Source organism: Heteronotia binoei, chromosome 2, assembly GCF_032191835.1.
Source record: "Heteronotia binoei isolate CCM8104 ecotype False Entrance Well chromosome 2, APGP_CSIRO_Hbin_v1, whole genome shotgun sequence".
NCBI lineage: Eukaryota > Metazoa > Chordata > Lepidosauria > Squamata > Gekkonidae > Heteronotia > Heteronotia binoei.
Window position 1 is genome coordinate 171795272 of NC_083224.1, and position 12160 is coordinate 171807431.

The following is a 12160-nucleotide window of genomic DNA, read 5'->3' on the forward strand; positions in this document are numbered from 1 at the left end:
AGGAAAATAGCTTGATAAATGAAACATACACATGTTCATTTCTCTTTTCTTCTTTGGAAATCCATGCCCTCGTTATTTATGACAGATCCATTCTGTGTTGTCTCCCTTGCACATATCCACTGACCTTGCACTCAGAGTGAGGGTTAGGCCTGGGGACTGCTCATGTCCTTTTTATGCGTAACCTTTGGGCAAAATCCAGGATGTGACTCCTGTTCATCCAGCAGTTGGAATCACAAGGGATTGATTATGTGGTAGGTACATTTTGTGGAAGATTATATCATGTGAGTGAAACAGAAAACTCAAATGAATGAAATGATTCTGCATTTTCTAGTGTATTAAATTAGCACAAATCTATGGTATCTTCTTGTGTTATGCTTTTGCTTTGCAGGTAACATGGAAACAATAACAGCAGCAGGATGGCTTAGCTTCTCAGTAGCACCGTAAAATGAGAGTCTTTAAAAAGCCGGCCTACTAACCTTGTTAACGCTCTGTGTGAATTCCATATGTATATATACTATATATATATATTCTTAAAATGTCAGTTTTGTACTTTGTGCCTAAGGACGTTCACTGCATATTGTTAAACCAAAGTTACTTTAAACTTAGGGCAAATAACATTTTAAATAGGCTTTATAAAAATATTTTTTTGTGAAATGTTAAATAAGTAGTAGAACTTTTTTAAGTGTTCAAAATATTTTAATACTGAACCCAGTCTCCCTATTTACTGGATAATTAGCTGCCTTTTAGGGGACATGCAACTTGGATAGAGAATTCTTTCTGGGCTTCTGTAATGAATTTATGCAGGCTCATGAAATATATTGTATACAGTTCAACCAAAATTAAGTATTTCTGAGTCCCGTTGAGTTCAGTGGGAGAGAGATGTGCAAATGCTTAAATCTTTCCTAGTGAAATCAGTGCTGTTGACAGGTGTTTAGTTTGAGCTGAGTTACATGCATAGTTACTAGTAAAGTATATAAATACTGGTTTGGGTGCCAATTGCTAGTTTCTGGCTGATGGCTGTTGCTTGTATTCCATATACAAAATATTAACTTATCATCTTTTGGTAAAATATATAATGAAATTGTGCTTACATCTTTTCTGTACTTTTGTGGGTGTTGGTATATGACCTCTACTGCTCAGTTGAAAAAAGGAAAGAATTTGAAAGTTCTGAAGCGTGGTATTGTGTTCCAGAGCTGAAACTGGTACACCTTGAGTTTTGGTACGTGTTCTGGTTAGAGTACATTTAAATTGCAAGATGGAAAAAGTATATTTAGATTGCCGGATGAAAAAAGACCAAAGCTTTGTATGGTCTCCTTGGTTACATGTTTAGATCAAGGGATGTCTCATTTCCTTCTGCATAACTGTCTCTGTTCTTTGAATCCAGCGGGAAAGCCTTTGACAGAGAGTTCTTGTGATGCAGAAGGAGTCCTGCAGGTAGAAATGGTATTTTATTTTAGCTTCTAAGTATTCAGGTTTAAGTACTTAACCCTCTTGAAGTGCAGGACATGTTTATTTTTAAACAATCTGGTGTAGTAGGTAGAGTGTGAGATTGGGATCTGGGAGACCCAGGTTCGAATCCCTACTCTGCTTGCTGGGTGACCTTGGGCGAGTCGCACACTCTCGGTCTAACCTACCTCACAAGGTTACTGTGAGGATAAACTGGAGGAGAGGAGAATGGTGGGAAGACCCTTTGGGCCTGCACTGGGGATTAAATAAATCAATTTACTTGTGTGGAGTTTCCTCAACATGGCCTAAGTGGAAATTCTGCAGGCAGGGCCTTATTATTTAACTTACAGTTCTTAGTTATTTTAGAAGCTTTAGAAGTGAATTTGAAATAGTAAATTAGGCTAGGATTAAGTTACAGAGCCCTCATGTGTTTGATCAATTCAGATAGGTATTTGAGAAACTTAAAGGAAATGCAGCATGTAGTTTACTTACTTAAAATGTAAAGGTTCCAACTTTATTTTGAAACTGAAGTGAGAAATTAAGTAAAACCTGTGCTGGTAGCTTTTGAGTTTGTTTTTATATTGTTTCCTTCTAAATTTTATTTGCCTCTGAGCATTTTAATGGAAGAACAGTTTATACATTTTATGAAGAATTTAAAACTTGTTATGACTAACAAAATATTTACAAACAAAAGTCAAATCAAAGTGCTAAATCCACCAGCTGCTATGTGTATTGATTGCATATTTTGGGGGAAGTATTGACTGCTTAATTTGTCCTCAGTGCCCTGCGGTTTAGTGTATACATGTGTCATACTTGGAGCAGATGAATGGTAACTGGTCTCCAAGCAGTGTTTGTTTATGTGCTTTTTCAGGTAGAATCAAATGGAAGCTGGACCAGCAGATAGCCATTGGAATTACTACGTTTTCTTTAAGTGCATTTTTGGTGAGAACGTGGAACAAATGCCCATGGTCTAGGATTTAACTGCAAGTCATGTCTGGATCTGTTGCAAGGGCTTTGTGTCAGATGTGTGCACTTCTGCCTCCCTGCTGAAAACTTAGTTCTCAGGCACTCCGTTTGGGCCGATTTGGATCAGGACCACAGCGTGTGGGGAGATAGAGCTTATCTTAACCCTCTGTACTGTTTTAAAAGCTGAAATAGCCCTAGGGTATCTGCCCCATTTGAGAAATCTGCATTTGGGAATCCCTTACAGTACATGTTTCAGATCAAGAAAATGATGTAGAGGGGAGGTTTTAAACATCCTTTCCATGTACATTATAGTCTCTATATGGATTGGGCCTTTGCATGTCTGGAAATTGAATCTAGTGGGGAGCTTGCAGGTAGAGTTTTGAAGGGTACAAAAGAAACTGTTTTTACTTAGGACTTTTCCCAGTTTTTCTGATAGAAAAATCAGGGAATGTGGGAGAGCACTAAAAAAACCCAACCTCTGCTATTAAATCCCTGCCCCTTTGGAATTCATAAAATTCTTTTTTAGACAAGGCTTTACTCATTCCAGTTGTATTGCATTCATTGCCTCTGTTGGAAAAATTGAGAAACTGGCAAAAACTGAAAGTCCTATGAAACATTTTTTTTCTTTTGGAGATGAATGCAGTATGCTAAAATAGCATACAGTACAGCAGTGTGGAGCATTTTGTTGCTTTAGTGTTGGGTGTATATTACATATTTTAGGTTGGTAAATAGAAACTATAAGAGCCCCGTGGCGCAGAGTGGTGAAGCTGCAGTACTGCAGTCCTAAACTCTGCTCGTGACCTGAGTTTGATCCCGGCAGAAGCTGGGTTCAGGTAGCCGGCTCCAGCTGGACTCAGCCTTTCATCCTTCCAAGGTCAGTAAAATGAATACCCAGCTTGGGGGAAAGTGTAGATGACTGGGGAAGGCAATGGCAAACCACCCCACATAAAGTCTGCCGTGAAAACGTCGTGAAAGCAACGTCACCCCAGAGTCGGAAATGACTGGTGCTTGCACAGGGGACTACCTTTCCCTTTTTAAAAAATAGAAACTAGGTTTAGGTTTGATAAGAAAATTGGAATTGCATATATTTTAGTTTCTTCCAAAATTTATCTTTTTTCAAGAGAGGAAAAAATGTTTCTTTTTCCAGTGTTTTTCTTTTCCCCAAAGAAATGGTTCTTGGAAAAGAAGTTATGTAATTTTTTTCCATCTCTGCTTAGAGATAGAAAGTCCTTGTGGTGAACCTAGACATGGTGGAAGGACTGTGTAGCATGTAGCTGAGCCCCATAAAACCTAGATGTGGAGTCAAGATCGGCTGATTTAGTGGATGATCTGGGCTTGCTCTATATAATTTGTGAAATTTTAGACTCTGACCTTTTGTATGGAATCTTCATGCAATAATACATAGTATTTCCCCCCTAAAAATCCTATAATTAAAGCATGCATTTAACCAGCAATGATCAGAAAAACTCCATAATATCACAAATGAGTAAACTCTGTTCCCAAGTCCCTCTACAGCAGTTATCCTACATTTTTGAACTTGTGGGCACCTTTGGGATTCTGACATAAGGTGATGAGTGCAGCCACAAAATGGCTGCTGTGGGAGACAGAGCCAAGCAGAAACTGTTAGGGAGAGAAGTTTTGTATAACTTGAATACCCGTCTCTCTGAAGCCATCGATGAAATTGCTCCCGTCCCAAATTCGCTCCATGGTATTAGTGGGATGAAGTGGGAGCGACTAGAGCGAGTTTGGCAGTGGTCTCATGACGAAGCTTTAAGAACATCCTGTAGGGCATTTATGAAGTCCTAAGAGATGGTGGTGAAGACTTCTAGAAAAGAATTTTATGCTGTCTCCATTGCATCTGCTAGCTCTTCCCAGCTCAATTATTCAGGATAATTAGATATCTAACCTTTTTTGATGAGAGAACACAAAACATTAGAAATTTGGCTTTTAACTGTGATTCCTTTGTGAGCCTTTTCACAGATAAATCCTTGTCGCTCTGCCATGACGTGCCTGCCAGCATTGATACAGTACATGAACTGGAGGTCCCTTTGGCCCCCTTTTGATTCTGCATTTGAACACCATTTTGGGTCGATGTTGACAGGATTCTAGGTGCTGCTAAGCCCAGCCTCTTAGACCCATGTCTGTTGTGGCTGGTGAAAGCTAGTGGAGATGGAATATAGGACCCTGCTGTATAATCTGTCCCTTAGTTTAGGAGTCTACCCGGGGGAATTAAAAGAGGCAATGCTGATACTGCTCTTAAAGAAGCCATCCCTGAATCTTACTGATTCTTCCTGACCAATCTTGAATATTTCATTTCTGGGCAAGGTAATGGAGAGAGAGGCGGCAGAACAGCTCCAGAACTTCCTAGAGGGTAAAATTGGCCTTAAATCCATTCCAGTCTGGCTTCCACCCTGGCCATGGGATGGAGGCTGCATTGGTTGTTCACAGACAGCTGGACTGAGGTGGGTCAGCGCTGCTGTTATTACCTGATCTGTCAGGTATTACCTGCTGTTATTACCTGATCTACCCAGATCACAAACACTGCCAGACTGGCATTCTTTCAGTTATGCCAGGTCAGACAACTGGCCCCCTTCTTGTCTTGCCCTGACCTGGCCACAGTAATCTATGCAACAGTCACCACTCGGCTAGACTACTGTAACTTGTTCTATGCCAGGCTGCCCTGGAGACTGACCCAGAAGTTACAGCTGGTCCAGAAAGCAGCGACCTGGGTTGTCTCCAAAACACCTTTAACAGCACATATCCAACTGGCACTTTGCCAGGTGTACTGGCTCCAGGTTGAATACAGGATCGGGTTCAAGATTCTGGTACTAACTTTTAAGGCCCTAAACGGTCTGGGTCCAGTGTAGCTTTGGGACTGCATGAGTCTCAGCAGAGAAAAATCTACTGGTGGTCCCTGGCCTAAAACATATCTGGCTGTTCTTGAGCAGAGCCAGGGCTTTTTTGGCCCTGGCTCTGACCTGATGGAACTAGCAACGTCCATGCCCTGTGGAATGTACTACAATTCCACAGGGCTGGTAAGGCATGGATGTTCCATTAGGGTTATTGCTGAGGACAGCAATGGCTCTTACTTAGTCTGGCCCACTTTTCCCTCTCCCCCCTTTGGGAGTTAGGAGGACAAATCTGGTTTATTTAAGGCACCGCCTGGAATGGGTATTAAATGTATTTTATTGTTTTTGTTTTAAATGTGACTATCTTTTAGATGTTGTACACTGCCCTTAGCCCCAAGTATGGGAGAGGGTGGTTTAAAATCAAATTTATAAATAAACAAATTCTGATAAGAACTTTTCAACATTTCAGACAGAAGCTCTGTTTAACAGGGAGCCTTTCAAAACAAACATATTGTGCTGTGATGACCGCGGCCGCCAAATCAACTTAAAAAAATTTGTGTATACAATCAAATCTTCACTGGCTAATGAGAAGCTCTGCTGGACAACAGGCCCACCTGGTCCCTCACACTTTCTAAAAACACTTGGGTGACAGGAAGGGTGCTGACAAGCACCATGGTTTCCGTGGGCACCATGTTGGGGACCCCTGCTCTGCAACTTACCCCTCAGGCTGGCAGGCAGGCCATGTTTTCCTGAGGAGGGTTGTCATCAATACTCCCTCTAAGCTGTGGAGTCTTATGAGCAAAAATTCTACTTCGTAAGCTACTGGCATTAAAGTTGAGAGCTACTGCTTAAACTAGCTTGCTCTGGCGCCATCCTTCCTGAGCTAAGACGTAAATTTGTGAGCTGAAGGCTAAAAAAACTGGGAGTTAGCTCACACTAACTCAGCTTAGAGGGAACACTGGTTGCCATTATTTTTCTAAAAGGCAGCTTTCTGACCTTAATGCCATACTAAGAGGTAACTTTCTGCTGATTTGTTTTAAGCTTTACTATACTGTTTTAAAACTGTATGTCTACCAATCATTTTTTGCATAATCCATTCTGGTAATGTTCTCAGTGAGTCTTGGAATCTGGCTTGATCTGCAGTACCATTTGGGGTAGGGCGGACTGGGTGTTTATATACAAATATGTGTTAAAACTACTTCTTAAAAAGAGTGGGTGATTGAGAACAGAGAATTAGCAAGGGCAGATTTTCATTGCTCCTACTGAGTTCTTTGGTGGCTTCCCCCCCCCCCCCCACAGGGGACAAGTGTGCTCACAAGGGCGTTCTTGGTGTGGGTGGGGGAGGGGAACCACTAGAGGGCAGTGTTATTTGAAAACCGAAATTCCTTTTAACAAATATTGCATACAGAAATTACAGTTCTGATTTCCATCTTCAAAGGACTTAATTGCTACTTTTACAAACTTTAAGAACAAGAGTCACAGTGGAGGTGGTCCTAAGTTTAGACTTCATTGTTATTGAAATCTTCATGAATGATGGATGTTTAATTCACATTGCGAGTATACTGGATTTTTAAACTTGGATGCATAATATCTATTTTAAAATGTCTTTCTCTTTGTTTTATCTATAAACATGAACTCTAAGCTGGTTGCTTATATAATGCTAAGAAAACTAAACACTGGCCAGCTTGGATTTTGAAAGAACACACTATGTTATTCTTGCCAACTTCAGAGCAGTAGAATAGAGATGTAGAACGTTTCTGGAAAATGTGAAGTCTTGGGTAAAAAATGGAAATGTTGTGGAAGATTGAAATATATACAATACGTTCTTGTCACACCTAAATTTATTTATTTCTTTAACAACATAAGATGCATAATTTTAAACTTAGCATATAAAATTGTATTATTTGTCATATTTATGGAATTACTTCTAGTCTTAGTCTTCTACAAACTAATTATACCCAGTATTGGATAGAGAGCTGTAAAATGTTGCATTCTATGCAATCTTCTCATATGTATCTTAAATTCTGTCAACTGATGAGTATGAAAAATAAAACCTGAAATTAGAAGACAAATTTTATAGTAAATAAGAGTGCATTATTCGGAAGAAACAGTCTCATAACAGTCATAGTGGGATTACCAGCATATTTGGATATCTAGTTAATATTTTAATTGAGAGTGCCATGTTTTCAGTGTTAAGTTTATCATTGAACATGTTATGACATCATATTTGTTTGCCAAAATTATTTGCATTTTAAACAAAACTGTTCTTGAAAATGCATTGCATATGCTTACAGTATACATATGAATTATCGATCTATCTAAATCTCAGCATGCCCAAATTTGTGCATACTTAGATCCAGAGACTGGGACTGTGAACAGACAAGACAGATCTTTTGACAACCTGAAAAATCTACTAGGCTTTCAGAAAAATATAAAATCTTAAAACAAAATAAACAAAAATGGGGTGGGAGGAGTTTGAAAAACTCTCAAATAGAAGCATGCCTGTAGCTTTAAGAAACAAATGCCCTCAGGGATCATTGCTAGGCAGCCACAACAATACTGCCAGCCTTTGAGCCTCAGCAGGGTCCATTGCAGGACAGTTTTGGCTGTTGAATAATGACTGATTGGACCCAGTCCTGGCAGCAACCACTATGTGACCTGGTACCATATGTCTTGCATGAACAGAAGTGAGCACCTGGTCCTGGGTAAGTCAACAGTTGCCAGCCCAATGTGGTTTATTGACTAGAGTTTCAGACTGGGATCTGCTGTGGAAACTCACTGGATGACCTAGGGCCACTTGCACACATTCTCAGCTGAACTTGGGTTGTTGTGAGGGGGAAATGGAGGAGAGAATGATATAAGCTGCTTTGGGACCCCATTGTGGAGAAAGGTGAGCTATAAATGAAGTGAATAAGTAATATAGTTGAAAATGGGGACAGCAAAAAAGTTGGTGGGTGGGTGGACAGGATAGGTGGGGATATGGAGGTTGTGAGGGAGAAAAGTGGAATAGGGCATGCAATGAGATACAGGGGGAAACGGAGGGGTGCCACCTGAAAATTCTTGCAGTTCCCCAGCATACAACTGGATCTGTTCTTGTCTCTGGCACTGTACAACTTGGCTGGAGTTTCAGGTAGAGGGTAGAGGCTACAAAGGGGAGGAAAGAAGAGAAAGCTGAAGATGAGAGGGAAAAGGTAGTTTTGACTGGTGGGTTGGAAGAGAGAAGGAAGTAGAGAAAGAAGAAGAGGCCATGTGACTTTTGAAAGAAGAGGAGAGTTGTATCCTATTTTTCTCTATGTTAAAGAGTCCCAAAGCAGCTTACTATCACCTTCCCTTCTTCTCCCCACAACAAGCACCTTGGGAGGTAGGCAGGACTGAGGGAGTCTGAGAGACCTATGACGGACTCAAGGTCACCCAGTAGACTTCATGTGGAGGAGTGGGGGCATCAAACCCAGATCTCCAGAAGGAAAAGAGATAGTGAGAGAAATGGGATGGCCCATGCAAATGCTTAGGGGTACCTCACTTATCATTAACTAATACTGTAAATTGTCTTGCACAAAACTTTTCATGCTATATTTTATGAAGGCGTAAAACCTAATCTCTACCAATAATTTTACTCCTCCCAAAACAGAATTTTTTTTTTCATAGAATTTTTTAAAGTCCCCCAAAGTTCTCAGTTTTTCATTGGGAAAAGGAGGGGGTAGTGGAAATCCTCAGGAAGATAAAAATGACACCCCACCTTCTGGCTCCCTCCCCTCCCCCCCAGGCATTTGTATGTCTACAGGCATAGCCAGTTTCAAGAGGGGGTTAGATAAAAATATGGAGCAGAGGTCCATCAGTGGCTATTAGCCACAGTGTGTATATGTGTGTGTGTATATATAAAAATGATTGGCCACTGTGTGATACAGAATGTTGGACTGGATGGGCCGTTGGCCTGATCCAACATGGCTTCTCTTATGTTCTTACATTAGAAGTATATGGAAGTTATTCTGTTGTCTTCCCTTTGTTTTTTGTTTTTCTGAAAAGAGCCTTAGGAACTTCTTTGAATGTTATATTTGTAGGTGCATATCTAAAATGTGAAGTGTGAATGTGACAAGCACCTGTATCATCATCACCATCTTTCCCTGTTATGAAGACAGGACTGGCTGACTCATTGGCAGACCTGGCTGGCTGGTATATCTAAGGAAGTAGATCTCTCTTCTCCTTGCTTGGTGCCATTGACAGCTGACTGGCCTGTCCTTGGTTTTGAGGTCCCCATTCTGCTCTCCTTGAGCAGTGGAAACTTAGTAAGGTGTTGATTGCTGTTGGAGAAATCCTGCCCGCTGTGCATCCTAATTACTTAAAATGCACTTGAAAGGTGAAGTGAACAAGGAACAGAAACTGGCAACCATCCTAGTTCTAAGGTCTGTATGGAAAAATACTGCAGCAGGCCCGAACACATTTTCTTCAGCTCTGGAAGCCACCTCAAAAATGTAGGCACTAGACTTAGTTTTCAGCCTTTGCAGCTTTATATTTTAATGACCATACATCCTCATTATTGCTGCTATAAAACCTAATCCTAAACTCTTTACAGTTTTGGTCATTTTTAAAAAGTTCTAATGAAAGCGAGGTGTAAATAAATATAGGGTAACCCTGGTTGAGCTAACAAAAAGCTCCAAGAACTATTATGTCCCTGCTGCAGTGATGGTATCGAACCTGTAGTCTGTGTCATATTTGACTGTGAGGCTTATAATGATCATCGTGAAGTACTTCTATTTTCCACAGCCATACCTTTTACCAGTAGTCAAAAACTGCAACTCCTTAAGAATCTTCTTGACAATAAGAACGCTGAGGTTACATACAAATTAGCAAAATATAGCTGGCTTGCCACAAGAATAAGAAAAACTCTAATAATTCAGTCAGGAAATGGCTAAATACCTTTTGCCAATCTGTTCGCTGTAACTGCCATGTTCTGTTATATTTGTAGCAACAGTATTTTATGCCTTTTTAATGTACGATTTTATGGTCATTCAGTTTTAATTTTGTATGATTTTACTGTTTAAATGCTGGCTTAGTCTGGGAATAAACTTTCAACAACTTCTATAAATAAGCTTTGTACTTCTACAGAGAATCACCAGGAGGCTCTTACGGTAGATGACTGATGAAAATACCAGGCAGCACAATGAGACTTCTAGGCACTTTGGCACGTGGGATTTGTCAAGCCCTGCCAATTGCCATTAATTATAACCCTGCTTCCCTTTTCTTTCTTGAGTCTTTCTAATGTGACCATACTTTTACCTTTAGAAGTCACTATAAAGTATGTCTTTATATTTAAATTTTTGTATACTGCTTAGTGAATTTGGGTTTTTATCAATTGATAACAAAGTAGGTGATATGCCAGAAACTTTGATCTCTCTATGTGTGTACATTCCAGATGTGAAAGAATTAGAGAACACCCACTATAACTGTTATGAATATTAAGACTCCAGAGTGTTACTTAACTTGTTCTGAGTTTGACTACTTGTTCATTTGTTTCAGGCTTTGCTTTGGGAGGCTTTGCATATTTGGCACCTGAAGTTTGGATCTGTAAATGTCTAAATAAAAATATTAATGTTCTGACCAGTGAAGGGATTTATTACTGCCAGAAATAACTGAAAATGATAGGAAGCAGTTAAATTGTTTTTATTGGTAGACTTGGTATTGTTGGAGACTTGGTATTGAACTCTTTTGTTAATAGCTCTTCAGCTTGCTCGTAATTTCAGATAATTCTGTATTGTTGTATGTCTTGTATGAAAGAAGCCACATTGGTGAACAGAACTACATAATGTGGTTGTGCCAGGAAAAAAAATTAGGTTGGCTTATTATGAAACACCCACTCACTTTATGAACACTCACTGACTACAAGCCCCAGAATGCTTTGCAGGACACAGCTTGCTCGTAATTTCAGATAATTCTGTATTGTTGTATGTCTTGTATGAAAGAAGCCACATTGGTGAACAGAACTACATAATGTGGTTGTGCCAGGAAAAAAAATTAGGTTGGCTTGTTATGAAACACCCACTCACTTTATGAACACTCACTGACTACAAGCCCCAGAATGCTTTGCAGGACACAGCTGCCTTGGGAGTGTAAGTTAGGACATTAAAGGTAGGATAAGGCCATTTAGATGGGAGGGGGACCGAAAGGCGCATCATTGGCAGGAATATTGTTTAGATTTACTAGAGCTGGGAAATTAAGTTTATCAAGATTTTCTCTCTGGACATTATCAGTTTTAGTCCAGATGGCATCAAAAAGTACTGGAAATTATCCAGCACTTAAGTGCTCCTGTTCTCTAGTTGTTGAGTGATATGTCAAAATAATGACTTTATCAGCAAAGTGTTTGTAGTTAAGAAGTCTTTGATGGTAACTGGTTCACATGTTCTGATAGTATATAAAGGCTGGGTTTCATGCCGTATGTCGCTGCCATGTCAGAGAGCTGAACTCTATGATTCTATGTTTTAGTGATCTTGAAATCTCTTGTTGCATTGTTAGCCACCTTGAGTCTAAGGATATGAGGTGGAACATAAATATTTTAAATGTACTGTTCAATTGCTTTGAACTCTGGAAGGAATTTAGGAAGGATATAGACAACCTGGCACATGTTCAGAGGAGGGCAACAGATGGTGAGGGGTCCGGAGACCAAGTCCTGTGAGGAAAGGTTGAAGGAACTGGGTATGTTTAGCCTGGAGAGGAGATGGCTGAGAGGTGATATGATCATCATCTGAAGGGCAGTCATATAGAGCAGGGGTCCCCAACCAGTACTGGTCTGCGGACTGTTGGCAACTGGGCCACATGAGAGTTGATCTTCCTCCCCACTCCCTCTGTTTGCAAATGAAAGTTGGAGCCGCCTGAGCAGGGTCAGGAGAGCGCTACTATTTTTCTGG

The 12160-nt window shown here is 40.2% G+C and overlaps 1 protein-coding gene across 2 annotated transcripts in view; it reads left to right on the forward strand.

Moving 5' to 3' along the window:
- The window catches only part of RABGAP1L (RAB GTPase activating protein 1 like), a 218662-nt gene that overhangs the window by 57256 nt on the left and 149246 nt on the right, over positions 1 to 12160 (forward strand). The window lies entirely within an intron of this gene.